Below are 18,512 nucleotides of genomic sequence, written 5' to 3'. Positions count from 1 at the left end.
TGGTCCCAGACAATTGAACATTTTATCTTCTAGCGGACTATAACAAGAGTTCTTTATCCAAAAAATCTTAGAAGAGGGGGACTTTTATGAAATAAAATAATAAATATAATACACAGTTTGTGAGATTGTAAAGAAAAAATAAATATAAATTAAATACAAGAGAATACTAGATAGGTAGATAGCTGATCCCTGCCCCCCTGTGTTTACCGTCTAATCCAGTCAAGAGCAAATAAGACTCCACTGAGAAGAGAAGTCACCTAGGAGTAGGCAAGTTCAATAAAGGAATAACTAAAGTAAAATTCTAAACAATAAACATGAGAAGAATCTAAAGTGCTCAATTATATGAATTCATGGCCCTCGGAATCATGAAATAAAAGAATATTTATTGTAAAGAGCGTTTATAATAAAACGATAAAATGATAATATCTGAATAACATGATCTAAAATTCTAGAAAAACATTTCCTTCAAACCAACGAAGAATTAACATCAGAATATACTAATCAATTTATTTATTTATTTACTTAAAAGCAGTTTATTACACATTATTTAAGACATACCTAAGTCCCAAATCTATGGGACTAAAAGTCCTCTGTTGAGTTAGGACGAGCAATTAGTTGACACAGCACATGGGTATATTTATTTATTTTATTTTATTTGAGAAACTAACAGTTCAACATACATATTTATAGTAAACAAACAGATATAATGTATAAACTCAGAACTAATAACAGATTTCCACAAAGTATACAAATACATAAAAATTATAATAATAAAATACTTTATAGTTTTATTCCACTTTTTTTTAAACTTTTTTTTTACCAGTGACCGAGTTTCGTCGTGACCGACATCTTGAGTATTTTTATTATTATAATTAAAATGCAGTTCCACCAAGAAATGTCAGTAGAAAAACTCAATATAAACACAAAAATGTTGTTTTCATGTACTTGTAAATATTTTTCTATGATATTTTTTTTTTATCATCACCAATATTATATAGGATCAGAAACACGACAATAAAAAAACAAATATATGGTTAACAGTAAACTCAAACAATCGGAAAATCATCAAGGAGTTTCCCACTCAAATCCCTCCCACTAAGGAAAATCTAGTCCTTAACGCCTCTCTTAAAAATAGTTTTTGTCCCTGAAAGCTTACTACGCTCTTCCAAAATATTAAACACTCTCGGTGCAATAAAGGAGAGATATCCCTGAGAAAAACTCATACGGATTTTGGGTGGAACCACGATAAAGGCCAACGGAGTTAAACATTTGCAAATTGCATTCATAAATATTGCTTAAACCAAATAAGAATCCTACATTTGAATTTTCCAATAAAACATCCAGAAAATGTAGAAATTACACGAATATAATTTTTTCTACAATTTCGAAAGTATTCACCTCATCCAAAATATCAATTATCAAAAATATTAATTATTAACTCATCCAAAATAAAGGTTTATGTTTTGTCTATAAAAAGAAATTAAAAAATATATGCACCAAGAAATTATTTAAATAAACTGAAAAGAATAAAAAAAAATCAAAAAGATTTGAATTATTTAAATTTACCAAATAATTATTATTTTACAAATGAATAACGTGCAGACAGATATTTTAATATTCTGATTTTATTTTAATAAAATAAGTAATTTAGTTCTTCTAATGTAGGTAGGTAATTTATGAGTTCAACATTTCATACAAATTTACTAGAATGGAATATTCCTAAAATCAAGTTATGCTTTCAAATGCCGTAGATCTTTCACGTTTCCTGGGTCCATTATTAGTTTAACGGATCTGCCTTGAATTGAACGGAAATGGTCATCCTGTGATTTTTTATGCGAATCATTATTTCTTGTGGAATATTTGACACCATCTTTGAATTAATTTTGCAGTCAAGTTTGACGGTTTTAGGTTGCAATTTTATCGAATAGAGCGATATATCAAATACGGTTTTATCTTCTATATGTAAATATATCGAGGAGTTTAATGATATGATATAAAGTAAAAACTTGGGGTTAGGTTTTTTACGAGGTCAAGTAGGGCCTGTTTAAAAAAATACACAAAATATAAGAACAATCGATGTCGGAGCTTGCGCGATAGCAAAAAATAAAAACAATGCGGACATACGTCAAAACCTGACGCCGTTCTAGTGGGTTTGGGCTCAAAAATTGAGTTTGAGATGCCCACGTTGCGGTAAGGATTAAGGAGAGCAGCTCTCAAAATTTTGGCCCCTTAGATTTTTCACCCTTAGTGCGGAATGAACAGTTCTGACAATAATGCAAATGTGCCGCAAATAACGGGGCTAGTTGACAAACCGTACCCACGCATAGGATTTAATTCGTTACAAACGTTAAAAAAAGGAGTTAATTTTAATGCCTTTAGTTCTCATTTTCATTACAAATATTATGTAAATATTAGATTTGCGGAGAATAAAATTTAAAAATAAAAGAATAACCCGCTAATTCTAAATTTTTGAGACTTGTCTGCAGGTGGGAAAGAGATGATATGGAAGGAATTTATGAAAAATACTGTACAAAAGAGAACTAAGAAAAAGATAAAAGCCTTTCTTGGATTTTATCTTGCAGTTGGCGGGAGTCAAATCTACGATGCGTGACGCCCAATTCAGAGTCGGATGTTTAACCAACTGCGCCACGGCGCGGCGCCTAGCCTGACATGGTATTATTTTAACTGACAGTTTATATTTTTGCAAAGCAAAACTTCGCAAGATATCGGACACTCCGAACACTTCTGAGTTTCCCTTTTTGTTTGCTATATACTGCAGATATTCATAATCGTTAGTATTTTAGAATGAAAGAACTTCGATTTCAACTTAAGAAAATACGTTTTAAGTCTTGAAGAAGATAGTGAAGAGTGATGGATCTGTAGTCTAGATATAAACTATAATTCTATGTAAATTAAAGCAATCAGCAAAACTATTTTTAAAAATGGCTGATAACAAGCTGGACCCACCAAAGAAAGCCGCTTTTTGCCTTGGTAGGTTTATTGATATATACGTACCCACATATTTATGTACAAGGGTCAGTCAAAAACTAATGCCATCTATTTTTTAACTTCTTTTAATAGCCATGAAAATAAATTGCAAACACATTTGTTGAAAACTACACTATTGACGATTAATTTGTTGATTAATGATTAATCAATGTAAAACATATATATATACAATTTTGGTCTATCTTTTAACAGGGGTATGTGCTCCATTGTAGTAAAAAGCACACACTTTTAAGTACCCCCGTTGTAAAATAACCATCATCACACTGCCTTTACTGAGGGAGAGAATGCGACACAATTCATCTGTAGGTATCCGGTCACCACGCATGATGTCATCGACTCGCTGAATGTTGCGAGGAGTCGCTGCAGTCAACGGCCTGTCGCTTTGCTTTTCGTCAGCCAACGGTGTTTGTCCTTTAGCTTCGTTACAGCGACAAACCCATCGTCTAACAGTGCTGACATCCACTGTTGCTTCACCGTACACATTTTTCAGTCTTTCATGAATACGAATGGGCGTTTCACATCCTGCATTCAAGAATCCAATCACCAAACCCTGTTCAATACAAACATCAATGTCGGCCATTTTGCAAGCGAATGCAGTGCTGCCATCTGTTGACGCAAAAAAAATACTAGCAGTTGATTGTAGAAGAAGGTTTGAGGAATAGCTCCATATTCATTTTTTTTTTACTTAACTAACTTTATTTAAGTAGAAAAAATAGAAGGCATCGGTTTTTGGCTGACCCTCGATCAACAAGATACGGCAAAATGTTCAAACCGTATCACACTGGTTAGCACATTTTTAACTTCTGCTTGCCATATGGGGAAATCAAACTAATAAATAAAGGCAGGAAACAAAATGTCCAATACTCCAAGTGAAAAACATGTTTTCTTACTTTCTGCCGATCCGGCTTCTCGTGGTAGGGTTTCTGAAGTTTTCTTTCCACTAGAGCAAATACGAAAAATAGAGTTTTCACTCTAGAATAATTTGTAGTCCCTGGACTGGTACCTGAAGCGTAAGACTGATTTAAACCTTCAGATAACAAAAATAATTAAGATACGCTGCGATTGGTATACCAATGCAGTGCCCTATGCACCAGTATATGCGGAAGGGGAATGATGATGATGATGATGAGAACAAATGCAGAGAATCTTTGATAATACTCAACTATTCCGTCAAATCCCCACGCAATAGTTTGAGCAGCTAGAAGAAACACACCCATTGCATCCATTGTAAGCCTTGTATATCTACTTTAAGCAAGGCAACTAAAAAATATAGTTAATGTTGAAGCCGCCACAATTTTTTTTAAATAGATATTATTTTCATTTTTAACATTACATAAGTTCAAGATTCACTGTTTTTTTCCCCCAGCATTCAATAATGTACGAGTGTCACTACCTCAGAACAGAGTCGACGTCACTACTTACGTCCTCTAGGGATGCGTCTACATAACAGGCAAGATTAATTATATATGTTTATCATGAACACAGAAGTTCAGTCTAATGTTTACGTGCACTTTTGTATGTGCCATGTTCATGCGCTCATAAATCATGTTTAGTATTCCATCACACTCCCCTACATTAGGAGATTAATGATACAGAATATTAATACATTAGAAATTCAATTAATAATATACATGGCAATTTTTTTCCAGCTAGTACTAGTAAGCATTTTTACTACACACACTACCAATTTCAGATACCATCATGCAAAGAAAAAATAGGACGCTACATGCGTCTGTCTTAAAATATCGAATGTATGCATATGCAGTTCTTTTACATTGTCACGCTTCTCGATGATTTGACTTTAACATTTGTTTTTTTTTCTATTTTTTTAAATTATAATTTTTCTGTTTTTATTTTTTCAATATACAAATAAGAGGTAAAACTGAGTTTTCAAAAAATAAAGAATAATGCCAAACCAATGAAATACATATTAACATTAAAAATTGTAAACAAAAAAATCCTACAAAGGCATGGCCTGTTCGTGTGTAAACAAGACATGTTTATTATTTTTTTCGCTCCTTTAATAAATAGACAGGTATGATATTATTGTGTGATATAAGAAAGAGAAAAGAAAATATTCTGTAAAAGATAAGAAGGTACTTTTTTTATAGTAATTAAAAAAGGAAATAAAAAATACAAAAAAAAACATAAAAATATTCTTTATTATTAAAGGGCAACAAAATATTTCACAAAAAAGAGTTAATATCTTTAGTTTGAATCCAAGATAGTGCGTGTTTTTTTTAAATAAGGAAAAATTTTAAAGTTCGGAATCAATTAAATACGAGTATTATCAGTAAAAAAAGAATTAAAAAATTTGGGCCTATAAAATATGCATGTCTCTTGTGGTATTTTATAACACACGATTCCTTCTTTGACTTGATCTCTCAAGAAAAATAACCTCTTCTCACATCATTTTGTTATTCTTGGTATATTAATATAAATGTTTTCGCTTGATATAAAACTTTATTTAACTTTATTTAACCATTATTACCGCGTTTTAAAATTTTTAGCTTATCGACACATTTTTAATATTTTAAAACACATACAAACGCTTATCTATTATACTAGCTAATTTAAAAGGAAATCATAAAAATTCCATATTTTTGTGATTGAAGTTTTTTTAATCTTCTGTAATCAATAATATTTTTACTAGTTATTTTATATGTTTCCTTCGTAAAAAATCAAAACCAAAATAGTTCGATTAAATAGAGAAAACTATTATTATATGAATATATACCTTTTTTAGAATCAACTGTATTTGAAATTGTAATAATTTTTAATGTTTCGTTAATTTTTTTAATAATATCACACATACGTGTCAATTAACTGCATGAAGAAAAATAAAGATAGCAGTAACGTAAAATAAACATGTTATGAAATTTAAACTAGGGACCTTGTAGCAACACAACATATTATGTGTACAAAGGTGTTCTAAGTTCAATACTGATCATAAATTTAATAATTCTTACAGCTTGCCCACCGCATACCGCACACAGCATCTGAGGACATAAGTCTCCTTGGTGGTGCCCACATACACGGAAAAGTTGCTCCTTGCCGAACGAGAAAAGCTGCCCGAAGGAGCTCTCTGTAATCTGAGAGCCTTAGCAGCTAACAATTCAAATTGTTCTAAATATTATTATCCTAAAAATGATTGATTGTATCTGTCGTGTACGGGCCCGTTTCATACGTATCGTACCAATCCACTTGGTCCAGTAAAATTAGGGTGGGTGGATACTTATTTATTATTTTTTTCTTTCATTTTATTTATTTAGTTTTTACTCACGGGAGAAAATTCAGATAAAATAAATCGCGTGGAGGTTGGTCGGCCTCATGGTGTACTGTTTCTTCAATGAAAGTGGTGATAAATGCCGATGGATAAATAAAATAGTTTTATTATTTTAATATTTTAATCAGTCCACCTTATTGTTCTTTTATCTTGCTCGCTAATTTTCACTGTGGCGCGATTACCGGCCAAACTCGTGCATAGGAATTTCAGCCTTATTATAGAAGTTAATAAGAGTATTTTTTATTTGTATAGTCGTAATAATTCTAAGATTAAAAATACAGTTTCCTTAGGTAATACTTAGATTTTGGTGGCTACAAAAGTGTTCAAACTAAGTTTACGTAACTACCCACTTTCCATTGATTTAGAATATGAGAGTCCCGACTTCAAACGGAACTATCTAGCAAGTAGGGACATGAAAATTAACAATTTTGCAATAATGAAATTGAGTATTGTGCCGGCTTTGTGGTGTAGAGGTCATCGCGTTAGCCTACCACGCAAGAGGTCTCGGGTTTGATTCCCGACTATCTTGACATGAAATATTTATTTAAAAATGTGATTTTATTCCTGAAGCGTAAGACTGATTATCTTACCTTCATCTAACAAAAAATAACAAGATACGCTGCAATTGGGTACCAATGCAGTTCCCTATGCACCATTAGGTGCGGAAAGGGAATGATTATTAAGTATTATGTCCAAAAACAAACAAAAAATTAACTTAATGGTATACTTTTCAATGAAAAGTGATTTTTGGTAACCGCATGACAAACGTCTGTCAATATGCTCGCTGATCGCAATCCTGTCGGATATAAAGATCTGGTGGATTCTAAAACAAAAAAATGTATTTAAAATTCTTTCTGCGAATTGATATTGTTGAATCGATTCAATCCCCGCTGGTAAAAATTCATTTTCCTCTTTTCGCTGATAATATAAACAAATATATTTTTTATTTATTTATTAAGTGTTATTATTTTTTTGTTTAAATTTTCATTGATAAACCCTTACGGGTTACATACATTTGACAAAATATTTTTACTTTTAAAATTCACAATATACTGTAAATAATAATATTTTTAACATCTTTTGTAAAGGTTGTCTGAGTCTATTGTTTAGTTTTGTCTGGTAGTTTATTGTATAATTTCAGTCCATGGTTTATTAGTCTCGATTGTCCTTTTCTCGTTTTAAAATGTTGGATGTGATATTTTTCTGATATTCTCGTATTGTGTTCATGTTTACTACAGTTTTTTTCAATATGATGAATAAAAAAATTGTCTGAGTTTAATATTCTATTATGAAATATTAAAAAAAAAAAATCTTTCCTTATTTCCGTTTTATGCGGGCGCCGATAATGATACTTATGTCCTCAGCTCGTCAGATGCGGTGAGCGGTGTGGGCAAGCATTGACCTTTTTACACGTTTGCTTATCATGCTTGAGATCCCGGGCTTAATTCCTGAGAGTTGACATGAAATAAGTTTTTCATTGTCCCGGGACTGACACTTGAGTAAGCGTAAGACTGATCACCTTACTTTCGAGATACGCTGCTTTTGATTAAAAAAATAAGTGCCCTATGCACCATGGCTTGCGAGAAGGGTGGTTTGATGATGATGATTAAAATTAATAGTAGTTTTTCGGTAACCTTGGCCTTGAAACTATCAGACGCTCTTCCTATATGCGTATACACTCCGAAATTATACACTTAGCAACGCCCCTCTAGCAAAAATTGATACCGGGTGGTTCGTTCGTGAAATTTCCAGACGCATAATACGTATTGATATATACATTCAACATCAACCCCTTCGAAAGCTGGAGCCAAGCAACGCCCTTGAGTAATTTGTTTCGCCTACTGAAAATAAACTTACCACTCAAATGAAGGAATTTATAAATTTGGTTATTATTGTCCATGAAAACACAAATTATTTTTTTTAATAAAATTTTAAAACCATGGCCAAGGAAAACGTTACAAATAGAATTAATCCTTTCAAACCGGGTGTTTATTCAAATATACAGGAAATTTTAGTCACGTACATTTACCGAAATCAAGGAGCGGCGAGTTTATTATTTAATTACTGAAATCCCTAAGTAAGCCACTCATTAGACAGGATCTTTAAACACCAGGACTTGAGGGCGAGAAATAATCACGAGGACCCGTCACAATAGATCTTTACAGGTTGCAGTGACGCCAGGGTTTTGTGTAGCGTTCTTACTACTGCCATTACCTTCTACTTTTAGTATACTAAAATGTTATTTGCCTCTGTTGTAATGTATTGATACTTTACTCTATAACAGTCTAATGTGATCAATAAGTTATACATTGTTTCATGTTATATTTACTTATTACAATCAATAAGTAATAAATGTATATGGCGTGAAATAAACAGGAGCAACACTAAAGTGATGACTGTGGCTCGTAATAAGCAACAAATATGTGTAGCAATATTAGGAGTTTAGGAGCAGTGCTGAAAAACGCGAAAGAGTTTGTGTACCTTGGAAGCAGATAACCTGGACTGGCAGAACAAAACTAGAAGTCGACTGGCGCATACATCAAGCGAGACTTGCGTATTATCAAATATTGTTTTAGTTACACGACATAGACCTTAGGAAATATGACCACATTTCTGATTATCGTAGGCAACTGAAATAGCTCAAAATTAGACAGCGGAGAGCCTATCACTCCCTCTCACTTCTGTTTACTATACTTCATAGTCCTAACGCTCCTGTAAACCTCCGTGAAAAGTTTCAAGGCTAATCAGTTCATGGTTTACCTCTTGGTTCTAATTCTCAAATCACCGTTTTTAATATCTATCCACAATTTCTCTTTTTTTCTCCAACTCATATAATATTCATGCATCATCTCCTATTCACTATCAGAGATGTTACTACAGTATCTCTGCTTAAATCACCTTTGAAGAAACATCTCCTTTCTCTTCCTTAACCTCTCCCCCTTTTCCTCTTTTTTTAATTTTGCCCATTGAGTAATAGTATTGGTTTGAGGTAATTTAAATACAAATAAATTATGTCTATTTTTGTATATCTTAAGATTTTCTATTGAAATATAAAATATTTTTTATTTTATTGGTTGGTTGTAAGAAATTGCCATTTGGCAATAAGCCCGCCAATGTACAATGAACATTATGTGTGAAAAGTTGAATAAATAAATAAAAAACCTCGAGCTCCGCAAGCAACTTGCCGAGACATATGTATGGGACATATTGATGTACGGCTGAGACATAGTGCCTTACCCAAAGTGATTAAAAAAGACTAGAGGCCTTTGAGATGCGGTGTTACAGAAGAATATCAGGAGAGACCGCATCACTAATGACGAGGTTTTCGGTAGACTCGAAGAAGGGAGGCACCTAATCAAAACCATCTCAGAGAGGCGAGCCCAATGGATCGGCCACATTACGCGACCTGAGGGTTTCCCGCATGACATAATAGAGGGAATAGCTGAGGGGACAAATCACAGAGGGCGCCCCCGACGGGAATATTTATAACAAGTGTGCGCGGCCTTGAACTGCGCATCTAGGGATAATAGAGCGCAGCGGAGGAAAATCCAATCCCTAGGATTAAGACTGCGAAGAAGAATCATGGGCCAGTTGCCAGCGCTGATCCTCAAAGCCGAGTTCCTCCTCAGACATCAGAATCACTTTTAATTTTTGTGTTCTCACCGAGAGTCGAACCCGGAACCCTTCGTGCGTGATCCGTGCGTGAGTCAAGCGTCTTAAACACTACTCGACGGAGCTCCAAAAAATATATTTCAATATCGTGTGAACTTGTAATTTTGTAAACAATTTTAAAATATTAAATTGTTGTAAGAAAATAATTCGAAAAATTGTAATGTTCAACGTTTTAAAACAACTAGTTCGACATGGATGAATACATTTTAAAAAAACTAAGCAGAGTACTTCGAATGTGCGTGCCTAATACCTTTATGTAAATCATAGTAAAATAAAATCTAACCATAAAACAGGTAATAAATTTAAAAATACAATCATCTAGATAACTTCACGGTGTTTCAATAGAAAACCATAAAATTCTTCCATCAAACGTACTTCCTTACACCATTTGAATAGAAACGCACCATAAATTACTCAACAATAGCAGCATCCCGTAATTACTTCACGATAAAAATATGCAAATTATTATGGGTAGGTACATTATATAACGTATAATGGTGTGATGTAAATTGTTGTACCTACTAAAGTAAGCCCTTATATTTTTAATAATCGAGAAGCGATATTTTGTAATGAAGATTTTTTTTAAATTAAAAAACTTTTTTTAAATCATGCTATTACAGCGCACTAGAATGTAGAGCATACAACAAATGATCTAGATATGCTGTGATTGGTGTATTAAAGCATTAACCTATGTACCACTAGATGCAAATAAAGGAATGATAATTACTGTTTATTCAATGAAAATATTTTTTTATAAACGATATTTTTCAAAGCTTTAGGTTTTTTAAATACCCGCTTTCTTTTTTACATTCATTTAAATTTGAACAAAGCTAAAATGGTATGGAGAGCACAAGAATTAAATGTTATTTTTCTCAAGCTGGATGTTTTTTGCTGTAATTCACCACTGCAATGAGTAAGTTCAGTGCTCGGATACAAAAAATGTTTTCTTAGACGCGGTAAGAATAAGAACATACAGGGTGTTCTTTAAACCCTGTCACATCCGAAACCACGATGATTAGTATGGGCAAGAAGACATATTGGCATATTTTAAAAAATATTTAGAACGAAGAAAACTTGTAAAAATAAAATATTAAAAAGAACAAATGGTTGCTAACTTCTGCAGGGGAGAAGCGAGGGGGCGCAGCCGCACGGTTAACGGTGTGTCAGACTTCCCCTCCCGTTTCACACCTGCAGAAGTTAGCAACCATTTGTTTTTTTTAAGTATTTTATTTTTTTTAACTTTATTCGTTCGAAAAATTTATTTTAATGTGCCAATATGTCTTCTTGCTCATACTGATCATCGTGGTTTCGTATGTGACACGGTTTAAAAAACACTCTGTATAATTGTGGGCTGTTATTTTTAAATGTTTGAAAAAAAAAATGATTTTAATAAAACTGAACTACTTTAAATGACGTCACAGGTTCTTCTAAATCAACCAATGATCGCGTGTTGTGATAGATTTCTGGTTCCCGGCAAGCCAACTCACCAATCAGCAGAACTTACCGACAAGGACTTGTTACGTCACTGGCGGAGTGATTTCAAAATTACAAAGCAACACTGAACTTCCTCATTGGGCTTCCTGGCGTGTTGTGGTGAAAAGAAAAATCTATTTTTATATTTTCATTATTTAACACTTAGGTACAACATTGTAAAATTATTACTGCAGAAGTTGCGAACCGAGTATTGTTAAAAATGTCTTAAACACATAAGTAAGAAAGTTTAATATTATTAATTATTCATAATTAGTCTTGTTTGGTAAATCATTGATATATTCCTGCATATTAAGTTTTTTATTATCTAAATATAGTGTATACGTAGTTAAGCAGAGAGAATGTATTCCAAAGTAAATATTATCTATTACATTAAAATAATATAATTAAGTTGGTAGACATGTTTAAAAAAAAGCAGTATATTGTAGACATTCTTCTAAAAGGAAATAAACGTTATTATTATTTGTTGCATAGTTTGCACGTGCACGTTGGTGTTAGCTTCTAATAGTATGTGTACTATCAGCACGTTTATTTTCTGTTTTTGTGCAACTACCATGGTAAAGGTTTATATTGGGATTAGCACATTAGTGCAATTAGTTTCCTGACAAAGAGACGGATACGGCTCGAAGCCGGAATATATTTACTCGGTAAGAGGGGTTATATGTTAATATTTTCTAACATCATTTTACAAATTATTGTTACAACTTATACTTATTAGGTATCTATAATCTTTTGTAACCTTTTTTTATTTCCCGCTTATAATTTGAATATTTTATTAATAACTCCGGTATACTTTTTGAAAGAGGCCTATTTAAAATCTAAGGACTGATACAATGATTTCCTAAGAGAACGGTGCTGTCGTCTAGCGGCCGTCATGTGGCGATGGATGACGTCATTAAAACATCGTCTGTACAAACCAACGGCGGTGGTTTCCTAGATTTCCTCGTGCAGCGGTAAATATGTTTGCCTGTCAAAGCTGTCAAAATGAGTGCGAACGTGATGCGGACTAGTGAAAATGACAAATTGTTGATTGATGTTGTAAAAAATTATGAAGCTTTAAGAAGAGCAAAGACTATAAAAAATACCCTGTTAAAAAAAAGTAAATAAATAGGGGAAAAACACTTGAGATATCCAATATATGTAGTATAATGTAAATAATAATGAAATCATATATTAAAAAATGTTTATTTGCAGGAAGAAAAGTTTATCGTCTACTATAATATTGTTTTTCTATTTCAAAACATTTCTTATAATGATATTATTTCTAGGTAATTAATATAAAGCGTAAATTTTTGACAGATGAGTTGTCACGGTCGCCAGAAAACGACACTGCTTTCTTTAGGTTTACATCTCTGGGCACCTTTAAAATTAGAATTAGAAAAAAACGATGGAAATCTTACAAAAAAACTTGTGCATGCCATCTCATTCGTCTCATTGCTTTTAGGTAAATTTAAATAAAAAAATATATTTAAAAAAAAAACCAAGAAACAGGCCAAAAAAGCGATTTTTTTAAACTGGGTAATTTTAACACCTTTGCCACCTGGGTTATTTTTTCAACCATCGGGCTTTATGAGTTGAGACGGGCACCTTATTACGATCACCGCATCACGGCATACTACGGCCGCTAGATAATGGCACCGCATTCCTTAGAAATAAAAGCTTAAAGTTCCTTTATTATACATATTAGCAATACGCTATTTTAATTTTTTATACGGATTGTGGGTGGTTAGTTGTCGCTGTGGGTATTATATTTTTTTCATTTATATTTTTGTATACTGGTACCAAAAATTGTTGTACCAGTATACAAAAATGTACAGCATACAAAAAAATATTATATTTCATTGAATAATAAAAATCATTTATTTTTCTATAAAAAATATAAAAAAGCAATTTATGTTGAAAAAAACAAAAACCTCCAACAATATGTAATCTGACTGAGAAGCACAAATCCATAATTCAGGTCAGCACCTTCAGATATTTAAAGATTTAGAGGAGCTGATCTGTGTGAGGAAATATAAGCTCATGTCAACAAGGTAGCTGCCATCTCCGGTGCTCTAAAAGCCATAATATGGAAAAATAAAGATATAGCTATTCAGATTAACATGAGAATTTGCAAAGCGTGGGTAAGTCTAATAATGACATATTATGGTGTGGAAGCAATGAAATAGTCAGGACTTAACAAGTGTTGAGGACTTCCGAGATGAAGCCACTGAGAGACCGCATAAGGAACACCAGAATAAGATAGATATGCGAGGCTAAAGACATCGTAAGATGGAGTAGACAGTAGACAGCGAAGACAGGACCCTTACGTTGGACTGCATTATCAGCCTCACAAGATGGAATTCTGAAGCTGGGAATTCACCTCTGTTCACCAGGAGGATGAGTTATCTGGAGAACAGACCACATAGGTCTATAGCAAGGAAGTATGAGAAGAACGTTTATATTAATATTCTATACTTAGGTATTACATACGCTCAAGTATAAAAATTACAACAGTTCTTACAGGTTTACATTTTCTTCACAGCTATGATAATAATTATAAATATGAAAATGATGTAACAGCAAGATAACATTTTAGTCGATTCTAGTCTTTCCTTTTACGTAATAATAAATGGCACATTTTGGACTTTCAATCATTCAGGGAACCATGGAAATATGTAGTTTTCAAAGTTGCTTATTTTACAGAAATGGTAATGAAAAATACAACGAATCATTAATCTTACGGAGATGTATTTCTATGAATGGAAAAAATATTGGATCTAATTATCTTTATGATAGCTAAATATCATGTTACTAAAAACGAAACATGTTTCTTTTCATCGGGCTTTTTAAGTGAATTAATTGTAAGTTAGGAGAAATAAATTAGTTTTCTTGAAATCATCGGGTGATTGATGCCACGATTATTTTAGTTTCAAATCGTTTTCAGATAAAGAGATAGATGCATTTTACATTGGAATGCTGTTTCAGTAAATTCAATGACACGTATCGGGCTTGTCAAAATGACGAATATTTGTCGATTAAGCCGGTGCGGTGTTTATTTAGGTATAATCAATAATTAATTACAATGAACTGTTTTTTGACATCTCTCTTGCATGCCAAACAATAAACATCCATTTGTACCTGTAAACTACAATAGTTAATAATAATAATTTTAATACAACGTAAGTAAACTGTTTTCAGCATATGACTGAATATTTTTCAAAGTACAAAATAGCATCTCTCTCTCATTTGAACGAAGAAATTATTGACAGAAAAGAGACAATGATAAATAACATTAATCAATACATCATCATTTAAGGCTTTGCATTGGTACACCAATTGCAGCGTATCTTGATATTTTTTGTAACATGAAGGTAATATCATCAGTCTCACGCTTCAGGTACCAGTCCAGGGACTATGAAAGTGTAAAAATACCCTTTTAAATAAACATTTCATGTCAACTATGTCGGGAATCGAACCCGAGACCTCTTGCATGGTAGGCAAACGTGCTGACCATTACACCACGAGGCCGATAACACTATAGATGATAAATAATAAAAATTAAGTAGTATAAATGAAAATTAACAACTTTTTAAAATAACGCGTAGCTCAAAAAAGATGTTTACTTCTTGGTAAGCAGTGTAAGGATAAAGCTCTTTAAAATTATGTGTATCTACTTTAAAAACCACATATTTCCCAAAAAAGACACCAAAGTTTCGTACCAAATTACTGATTTTTTGTTTGAATGAAGTTTTTATTGACCTTATTGACTGTGCTGTAAAGTTATAATTTGGTGACATACGTTGTATTCAAATTAAAGCGACGATATGTATTTGGTGTTAATATGATTTGTGTCCGTTTTTTAACAAATCGAAAAATAAGCACCAAAAGTAAAACAAAATGGTTAGGGCTAAATTTCTACTCTACAAGATATTGTGTTTGCTTTTACGTTGCATATATTATTTTATTTGATTACAACTCTTAAAAATGGAATGCCAAGTAGACGAAAGCGAGCATTTTCGACACCTCCTTCTGTTCGCGTTCAATCGAGGGAATAAAGTTGCCAAAGCTGCTCGCGATATCTGTGCAGTTAACGGTGAAGATGCTACGAATTGTTTGTTGTAAAACAATGAAGGAGAATACATGATTGACTAATTCTTCGTATTTTTTTGTTGTTGTGTGAGCTGAGCACCGAGGACATGACGTTGTTCTCTTTATTTATGTTAAAATCTTACATATAAATAATTATCAAACCCTAATCCGAACCAGATGGTGCATAGGGCATTACTTTTTCTTATTATTTCTTATTTTATGTTTATATTTATGTTTATTCTTATATTATGTTTATTGTTATATTTATGTTTATTGTTATATTTTTGTTTATATTTATATTTATATTTATGTTCATGTTTATATGTTCATATGGTAGAATTGGCTCTGCACTTTATAGCCATTTTACTGGAATAAATAAAAAAATAAAAAAAATAAAAAAAATTACAGTGGTATATTACATGCAGTGTATCTCGATCGTGTGTTTTACGGGAAGGTAAGGGATCAGTCTCACGCTTCGGGAACCAGTGCAAAGTCAGTGAAATACTGCAATGTTTTAACACCACAAGGTACAGATATTTCATGCTGACTCTCCGCAAGTATGGCCGGCGAACACGCTAACCATTACACCGAGAGGTGGAGTTTCTCCGCCCGATTATCCTTTTTAGGATTCTTACTTCAGAGAAGCCGGAATAGTAAAGTATACACAAAGGTTAATTTTTAGAAATGACATTTCATAATTTACGTTATAAAAGTAATGTCCAAATGTTTAAGGCGAGGCAGGATTTCACCCCCTAGAGAGTTTTCAACGTTGAAATTTATTGCAACAGGGAAAACATCATTGAGAAGGGGATGTTACTTGGAATTGAAAGCATTCATGGGCCTTATGACCTGTCATTGGCTGGTTTATGTGGCGACTTCAAACACTGTGTAACATTTACTTTAAAACGAGTTTAATTAACAAATTTCAACACATGGAGGAGTTAAGGAAATGTAAAAATGGGTTGAGTGGAAAATGTTACACAGCGTGAAAAGCAGTCACTTAAACCAGCCAATGAATGTATAGGTCATAAGATCTATAAATACCCAGACTTTCATATTCTCTTCTCAAAATTGTTTTCTCGGCCATTTTTCGCAGTTTAATTTGATTTCAATATAAGTATGTATTGCAAGGTGAAAAAAAAACATTTTTGAAAGAAACGTATGCATATAAATAGGAAAAGGTTTATAGGCACATTATCATACTATACAATCAAATTCTCTGCTAAAGGAAACTAGCAATTTTAATTTAAATAAATCAGTTTATATTTGATTCAAAGTTCATATGATAATTCAATGATTTTATTCAAACACGTTTTTTGCAATCATTAAACTGTTTGAAAATCGTTTACATTAAGATGAAATTAACTTTAAATAAACTACGATATATTTTCGTATAAAACTGTAAAAGTCTATCATTTTATTTTTATTTATGTTTGAATAAAAATGTGTCACAGGCAAATCATATGTAGCAAAAATAAATCAAATAAACTAAGTCTCCGATGTAAGAAATAAACATATTTTAAAATCACATGTGGAATTCACATGAATCATCTAATAAAAATGATATATAAGTTCAAAAAACGTTTTAAAATTCAGAGAAGGCAAGATTTTTTTTTTTATATCAAACATTTCTCACATCGGAGTCTCGCATGATAATAAAAGTAATTAAAACCAAACGCAAACGCAACATAAATGACATAAAAAATAATTAAACTAATGACCTAGACATATAGGAATAGTTCATTAATTAAGAAAATAAACGTTTGTTTAATATACACATAGGTACATAATATATCACAATAAAGCGGAATTTTAAATTCAGTACATAGGTCGAGTCGGTCGCAATTCGCAAGTCTCTCGCCGCCAAAGTTATATTTACGTTTAACAATGCATTCAAACAGAACATCACGCCTATTTCTAATGGTCGGCGAGACATTAAAACTGCCGTAAAACTAACTTATTCAAACAAACAGTGGGCGAAAGATTGTCACCAAGGAGAAAAAGTCGCGAGGCTCTACGCGACTAAAGAAAATCACGAGAAAATGAGCACATATAAAAGGGATTTCACATCAATTCATTACCTTTGAAATGCGAATATGGCTTGAACTGAACTGTTTCAGACAGAAAAACAGGTGAAGAAGCTAAATATATGAGCAATAATAAAAGGTTGACTTACAATTGTAATGCAAATGAACTTCACTAACACCCAAAACACTATACGGAACTGGCGATACGGTAACGCAGTACGCGCGGTAGGTCACACGAGACGCGCGCGGCACGACTGGGCTCCGTCACACGCGGCGGTGTAATGAATGTGAAATAAGAAATAAGAATGACGAACGCGAACGGACTCGAAACTCGAACCTCGGTTACTAATGGATAATTATTAGCATTCGCATTGTGTACTCGTAATGAAATATGATTAGCATTTCCAAAAACTAATATAAAATTCTGTGGGATTTGGGTAAATAGGTACAAGAGCCATTTGAAGTTTCTTACCGATTTTATTATTTAACATACCCACAGTATTTTTATACGATATTTTGGGATAAGCTTTGAATGTGTAAACTGAAGAATGAAATAAAGGGTCAATCAGTACATGTGAAACCCATGTATTTCTTCTCATGAAATTTTAAAATATGTTTTATTCACGTTGTTAAAGGCAATTTTAATACAATGTACTTGATAAACTTATAGTATTTTCGAATAATATATAATATATCAGCTAGCAACACTAGAAGTTAGCATTAAGTAGATATTATCTAAAATATCTTTAGACCTGTAAAATAAAGGTCATGTTTAGTTAAATGTTGACCATTAGGTCTATATAAATTGGTAATGTTTTTTATGATTATTTTAGTTTGTATTGCGTATTTTGTTAATGATAATAAGTGTTAATTAGATTAGTTACGTTTTTATTTTATTATTGTGTTAACTTTGTTAAATAACTAATTTAAGGCATGTTTTACTTATTGTTAAATGT

General features: G+C 32.4%; 1 protein-coding gene across 1 annotated transcript in view; it reads right to left on the bottom strand.

Moving 5' to 3' along the window:
- The window catches only part of LOC148284552 (thyrotropin-releasing hormone-degrading ectoenzyme-like), a 90,676-nt gene extending 72,810 nt beyond the window's left edge, over positions 1–17,866 (bottom strand). Inside the window, exon 1 of the mRNA XM_088238367.1 lies at positions 17,706–17,866. The gene's annotated coding sequence lies outside the window, so the exon portion shown is untranslated. The remainder of the gene's footprint in view (positions 1–17,705) is intronic.
- Positions 17,867–18,512: the final 646 nt, after the last annotated feature.

This window comes from Micrasema longulum, unplaced genomic scaffold (assembly GCF_059751315.1).
Source record: "Micrasema longulum isolate JH-2025_06_02 unplaced genomic scaffold, ASM5975131v1 h1tg000110l, whole genome shotgun sequence".
Taxonomy (NCBI): domain Eukaryota; kingdom Metazoa; phylum Arthropoda; class Insecta; order Trichoptera; family Brachycentridae; genus Micrasema; species Micrasema longulum.
The sequence above is the reverse complement of the archived record's forward strand: the minus strand, read 5'-3'. Positions and strand labels throughout refer to the sequence as shown.